This window comes from Bos javanicus, chromosome 18 (assembly GCF_032452875.1).
Source record: "Bos javanicus breed banteng chromosome 18, ARS-OSU_banteng_1.0, whole genome shotgun sequence".
In the NCBI taxonomy this organism is placed as follows: domain Eukaryota; kingdom Metazoa; phylum Chordata; class Mammalia; order Artiodactyla; family Bovidae; genus Bos; species Bos javanicus.
Window position 1 is genome coordinate 52,135,724 of NC_083885.1, and position 7,420 is coordinate 52,143,143.

Below are 7,420 nucleotides of genomic sequence, written 5' to 3' on the forward strand. Positions count from 1 at the left end.
TGATGCGAGCCCGGTGGCTTCTGGGAAATGCAGTCCATCCGGAACGTTTCTGGCTCTGAGAGAGCTCGGCGATCCGAATTCGCAGATGCCAGGACTGTGTTAGCGCGCGGTGGAGAACGGCTAGACCCCTCTGAAGGAAGATGGTAGCTGGTGAGGTTAGCATACATGGAAAAAGCGAGTGGAATCTGTGTCCAGTCTGTAGAAGGCGGGTGGGATCCTGGGAACTTCAGGTCCTGCAGCAGGAGGAGACGGCGGGCTCTTGTGTACGGTGGTTTCTTGGGTGTGAGCTCTGAGGATTGGGACTTCAGTCTTTTGACCCCCATCCCTACCCCCATTCCCGCTCAGGTAGCATCAGCATCCCGAGTAGCGCCAGAAGCACACCTGGCATTAAGTGTGCATTTGTTTTTAAAGAAAGAACCCCTGGGGTTGTGTGTTTGCGTTTTCATTCTCTGTGTTTCTGTGGGACCTCAATGTGTGTCTGTAACCATGCATGGCGGCTTCCCTTGTGGCTCAGCAGTAAAGAATCCGCCAGTCAATGCAGAAGATGGGGGTTCTATCCCTGGGTAGGAAAGATCCCCTGAAGAAGGAAATGGCAACCTGCTTCAGTTTTCTTGCCAGGGACATCCCATGGACAGAGAATCCTGGGGGCTACAGTCCTTGAGGACAAAGAGTCAGACACGACTTAGCGACTAAACAACCACTATGTATGGGATTGTTTTTCTGTTTGGTTTGTTTCCTAGAGTGTAAATATGAAGATGGTTTGTTTCAGATTTTGAGATATTATAAAACTTGTTAAGCACACTTCCTTCCCACTCCTCCATCCCCACCCTGAAATTCCTCCTGCCCAGTATCTTGCGTTTCTTTCCGTTAAGGGCTACTTCTGGCTGACTTTTGCCAGAGACATACGCTAGCAGGGCCAACTCATCCATTAGACATAGTATGCAAAACGTCTAGAGCCCACAATACTCTTTGTTGTTAGGGTTTAGTTGCTTTTTCCGACTCTTTGTGACGCCATGAACTGCAGCACCTCAGGCTTCCCCGTCCTTCACTATCGCCCAGAGTTTGTTCAAATTCATGTCCACTGAGTCCGTGATGCCACCCAACCATCTCATCCTCTGTCACCCCCTTCTCCTGCCCTCAATCTTTCCCAACATCAGTGTCTTTTCCAATGAGGCGGCTCTTCACATCAAAATATTGGAACTTCAGCATCAGTCTTTCCAGTGAATATTCAGGGTTGATTTTAGGGGCCTACCAATAAGTCTTTTAAAATCAGAAATAAACATTAATTTTTGGTCAAAGGAAATGTTTAATTCAAAGAAACTCAACTTATTATTATTACTATACCTAAAGAATCACAAAATACTGTTATTTTTATTTTCTATTTATTGTTGAAGGGCCCCACAGAAGTTCTAATACAGCCCCGCATCTTACCCAAATCAAATCAGATTTCAATTCTGCCTTATTCTTCTTCAGTTCTTCAGTGGGACTTGTGAAAACAGCACTGTACCTGCTGACCTTAGGTGAAACTGCAGTAAACTCTGACCTTCCATCATGTGAGTCTTCCATGATCCCAGGATGAAGTGGAACATTTCCTTCTCCAGCTGTCTGGGCACCTTGAAAATGAAGTTTGAACACATATTTTGGTCTCCTAATAAAACTTCCCTTCCCAGACTCTTTGTAAATAAGCATTAAAAAGTTTGAGTGCTTTTGTGACTGTGTGTGGAATTATATAATATAATGCACATTTTGAGGCCTGTGAGATTATGGCTTTAGTTATGAGATTGTGTGTTTTTATCTGTGAGTATGACTTAAAATGTATGTGATACCTTGAAAGACATGCTTTTATTATGTGGGCATTTTACGGATATTGTGAATGGATTACTTAAAATAGGCTTATTAAGTGTGAACAGGCTTATTAAGTGAGAAACTACATGAGATGGAAATGTGTGATTCTGATTTTATGAATATAGAACCCTGTGATATTATGACTGTATATCTTGGTGAGTGATGATAAGCTGCTTTTACTCTTCTCAACAATGAATGAGAGGAATGTTGCACCTTTATGGAACAATAACTTTAAGATTTGGGTTAAAGGATTTGCTATTTATTTGGCAAATCATTTGGATATTTTATGCTCTATTACTTAGCCTTAAAAAGAAAAAATTCCGACACATGCTATAACGCGGATGTATCTAGAGAACGTTGTACTAAGTGAAACAAGCCCATCACAAAAAGATGAATACAAGAAAAGAAAACTGCAGACTAATATCTCTGAAAAACATAGATGGAAAACTTCTCAACAAAATATCAACAAATTGAACTCAACAGAGTATTAAAAGGATCATATACTAGGACCAGGGTTTCCCTGGTGGCTCAGTGGTAAAGAATATGACTGCCAATGCAGGAGACATGGGTTTGATCCCTGGGTTGGGAAGATCCCTTGGAGAAAGAAATGGCTACCCACTCCAGTATTCTTGCCCAGGAAATCCCAGGGATAGAGGAGCCTGGCAGGCTACAGGCCATGGGGTCACAAAAGAGTCAGACATGACTTAGCAACTAAACAACACTAGGACCAAGTGGGATTTATCCCTCCGATACAAGGATGATTCAACATATGCAATATGTACCACATTACATCACTTTAACAAGATGAAAGATAAAAATCATAGGACCATCTCAATAGATACAGAAAAAGCATTTGACAGTACAACATCCTTTGATGATAAAAACTCTCAACAAATTGGTATAGATGGAACATGCTACTGCTGCTGCTAAGTCGCTTCAGTCGTGTCCGACTCTGTGCGACCCCATAGACGGCAGCCCACCAGGCTCCCTGGTCCCTGGGACTCTCCAGGCAAGAACGCTGGAGTGGGTTGCCATTTCCTTCTCCAAAGCATGAAAGTGAAAAGTGAAAGGGAAGTCACTCAGTCATGTCCGACTCTTGGGGACCCCATGGACTACAGCCCATCAGGCTCCTCCATCCATGGGATTTTCCAGGCAAGAGTACTGGAGTGGGGTGCCATTGCCTTCTCCTAGATGGAACATAATTCAATGTAATAGAAGCCATATACAGTGAACTCAGAGCTAACGTCATATTCAGTGGTGAAAGGTTGAAAGCTTTTCCTTTACAAACAGAAAACAAAGGTGCCCACTCTCACCACTTCTATTCCACAGAGTACTGGAAGTCCTAGCTGAGCAATCAAAATATAAAGAAATTAAAAGGCATCCAAGTCAGAGAGGAAGAAATAAAATTGCCTTTGCAGATACAAACAAAAGAGATATATAAATATATATATATTTTCTAAACACTATACATCAAAACTGTTAGAACTCATTAGTGCCTTCTGTCAAGTTGAATAATACAAAATTAACATACAAAAACCAGTTGCTATTTTTATACAGTAACAATATATGTAAAATAATTCCATTCACAGTATCACTAAAGACAATAAAAATACTTAGGAATAAATTTAAATAAGGAGATGAAAGACCTGTATACCAAAAATGATAAGACTTTGATGGAAGAAATTGAAGACACAAATAAGCAGAAAAATATGCTGTGTACTTGGATCAGAAGGATTAATATCATTAAAATGTCCCTACTACCCAAAAGCCGTCTATAGACTCAGTGCAATTTGTATCAAAATTCCAATGGCATATTTCACAGAAATAGAAAAAAAATTCTAAAATTTTGTATGGAGCCACAAAAACCTGTAATAGCCAAAGCAATCAGAAGAAAGAAGAACAAAGCCAGAGACATCCCACTTCCTAATTGCAAACTCTACTACAAAGATGGGCTTCCCAGTAGCTCAGGTGGTAAAGAATCTGCCTCCAATGCAGGAGACCCAGTTCCAATTCCTGGGTTGGGAAGATCCCCTGGAGAAGGGAATGGCTACCCACTCCAGTATTCTTGCCTGAAAAATTCCACGGACAGAGGAACCTGGCAGGCTGCAGTCCATGGGATCACAAAGAGTTGGACATGACTGAGCAACTAACATAGCAATTTTACTTCTGCTTGTATATTCAAAATAAATGAAAATAGTTATTTGAAGAGGTACGTGCACTCCCATGTTTCTTTCAGCATTATTCACAATAGGGAAACAACCTAAGTGTTGAAGTTGTGGCATATATACAATGGAATTTATTCAGCCATAAGAAGGAAAAGAAACAGACCCATTTGCAAAGCAAAGGTGAGTATTATGCTAAAGTGAGATTAAATCAGACAGAGAGATACTGTTTATTATCACTTGTATGTGGAATCTTAAAAAAGGCGAATTCATAAATACAGAGTAGAATGATAGCTATTCCAGGTTAGGGGGCTGGGTGTGAATGGGATACTGTTTTTTAAGGGTACAAATTTGGACTAGGAGATAAGTTCTGGAGAGCTAATGGACAGCATAGTGATATAATCAATAATACTGTATTATAAACTTCAAAGTTTCTAAGGGACTAGACCCTAATTGTTCTGAAACCAAAAAAGTCATGAAAACTAGTTGAGGTGATAGAAGTGTTAGCTGACACTAAGATGATAATCATATTGCAATACATTAATGCATCAAATCAACATATGTTGTACCTTAAAATTACACGTCAATTAACCGGTTAAAAAGGAATAAGAATTACATGGTGTGATTTCTTAATTGGAAGATGAATAACTTTTTCGAAATACAAGTAATATTTCAATTTCCTAACGATGTAAGAAAACCAAAGCAAAAGCGGAGCATTTTTCTGCTTCTGTTTCACATCCCATTCAATGGTCGCATCTCATTTTCTTGGCCAAGGTTGAATACAGGGCCAGGTAGTAAAGAAGATGGTTCATTATACTCAGTTCCGTTCAGTTCAGTCGCTCAGTCGTGTCTGATTCTTTGCGACCCCATGAATCGCAGCATGCCAGGCCACCCTGTTGGTCACCATCTCCCGGAGTTCACTCAAACACGTCCATCAAGTCGGTGATGCCATCCAGCCATCTCATCCTCTGTCGTCCCCTTTTCCTCCTGCCCCCAATCCCTCCCAGCATCAGAGTCTTTTCCAATGAGTCAACTCTTCGCATGAGGTGGCCAAAGTACTGGAGTTTGAGCTTTAGCATCAGTCCTTCCAAAGAACACCCAGGGCTGATCTCCTTTAGAATGGACTGGTTCTCAAGAGTCTTCTCCAACACCACAGTTCAAAAGCATCAATTCTTCGGTGCTCAGCTTTCTTCACAGTCCAACTCTCACATCCATACATGACCACTGGAAAAACCATAGCCTTGACTAGATGGATCTTTGTTGGCAAAGTAATGTCTCTGCTTTTCAATATGCTATCTAGGTTGGTCATAACTTTCCTTCCAAGGAGTAAGCGTCTTTTAATTTCATGGCTGCAGTCACCATCTGCAGTGATTTTGGAGCCCAGAAAAATAGTCTGACACTGTTTCCACTGTTCCCCCATCTATTTCCCATGAAGTGATGGGACTGGATGCCATGATCTTCATTTTCTGAATGTTGAGCTTTAAGTCAACTTTTTCACTCTCCTCTTTCACTTTCATCAAGAGGCTTTTTAGTTCCTCTTCACTTTCTGCCATAAGGGTGGTGTCATCTGCACATCTGAGGTTATTGATATTTCTCCAGGCAATCTTGATTCCAGCTTGTGCTTCTTCCAGCCCAGCGTTTCTCATGATGTACTCGGCATATAAGTTAAATAAGCAGGGTGACAATATACAACCTTGACGTACTCCTTTTCCTATTTGGAACCAGTCTGTTGTTCCATGTCCAGCTCTAACTGTTGCTTTCTGACCTGCATATAGGTTTCTCAAGAGGCAGGTCAGGTGGTCTGGTATTCCCATCTCTTTCAGAATTTTCCACAGTTTATCATGATCCACACAGTCAAAAGCTTTGGCATAGTCAATAAAGCAGAAATAGATGTTTTTCTGGAACTCTCTTGCTTTTTCCATGATCCAGCGGATGTTGGCAATTTGATCTCTGGTTCCTCTGCCTTTTCTAAAACCAGCTTTAACATCTGGAAGTTCACGGTTCACGTATTGCTGAAGCCTGGCTTGGAGAATTTTGAGCATTACTTTACTAGCATGTGAGATGAGTGCAATTGTGCGGTAGTTTGAGCATTCTTTGGCACTGCCTTTCTTTGGGATTGGAATGAAAACTGACCTTTTCCAGTCCTGTGACCACTGCTGAGTTTTCCAAATTTGCTGGCATATTGAGTGTAGCACTTTCACAGCCTCACCTTTCAGGATTTGAAATAGCTCCACTCGAATTCCATCACCTCCACTAGCTTTGTTCGTCGTGATGCTTTCTAAGGCCCACTTGACTTCACATTCCAGGATGTCTGGCTCTAGGTCAGGGATCACACCATCGTGATTATCTTGGTCATGAAGCTCTTTTTTGTACAGTTCTTCTGTGTATTCTTGCCACCTCTTCTTAATACCTTCTGCTTCTGTTAGGTCCATTCCATCTCTGTCCTTTATTGAGCCCATCTTTGCATGAAATGTTCCCTTGGTATCTTTCAATTTTCTTGAAGAGATCTCTCACACATACCACGCCTTTACAATTATTCGCCATTTACTTTTCATTACATATTTCCAATTTCTGTCAGGAAACGAGGGGGGGGGGGAGCCAAGTTCTACAAGCGCCCGACAGCTTACACGTATGCTGCTGCTACTGCTGCTCCAAGTCGCTTCAGTCGTGTCCGACTCTGTGCGACCCCATAGACGACAGCCCACCAGGCTCCCCCGCATCTGGGATTCTCCAGGCAAGAACACTGGGATGGGTTGCCATTTCCTTCTCCAGTGCATGAAAGTGGGAAATCAAAGTGAAGTCGCTCAGTCGTGTCCGACTCTTCGAGACCCCATGGACTGCAGCCCACCAGGCTCCTCCATCCATGGGATTTTCCAGGCAAAAGTACTGGAGTGGGGTGCCATCGCCTTCTCCTACACATATGCTATGCTATGCTAAGTCGCTTCAGTCGTGTCCGACTCTTCGCGACCCCATGGACTGCAGCCCACCAGACTCCCCCGTCCCTGGGATTCTCCAGGCAAGAACACTGGAGTGGGCTGCCATTTCCTTCTCCAATGCATGAAAGTGAAAAGTGAAAGTGAAGTCGCTCAGTCGTGTCCGACTTATAGCGACCCCATCCACCTGCTAATTCAAAAGTAAAATTGCAGACAGACGGGAAGCTCAGCGGCAGAGAGCATTCTGGGAGGTGTAGTCTCGGAGGCTTCCTGTGATTCGGAACTTCCGCTCCGGGAAAGCGCGGAGGGGTTATTCGCTGCGCTGGGGAAATAAAAATCATAATCAGCGCTGTGCGTGTCTGCTGGTATTTCGCCTACCGGAGGGCAAGAACACGAACCTCGCTGCTTTCGTGGATTCTGGGAAATTCGATTCAGGCCTGCTATGTCGAACACGTCACTTCCTGTCGGGGGCGGGGTAGT

General features: G+C 42.8%; 1 long non-coding RNA gene across 1 annotated transcript; it reads left to right on the top strand.

The window, feature by feature from the left end:
* The first annotated feature begins 31 nt into the window (after window positions 1-31).
* On the top strand, window positions 32-1,713 carry LOC133230726 (uncharacterized). The gene is made up of 2 exons (XR_009730949.1): window positions 32-155; window positions 1,474-1,713. It is a non-coding gene; the product is annotated as an uncharacterized LOC133230726 (long non-coding RNA).
* The last annotated feature ends 5,707 nt before the right edge of the window (window positions 1,714-7,420 follow it).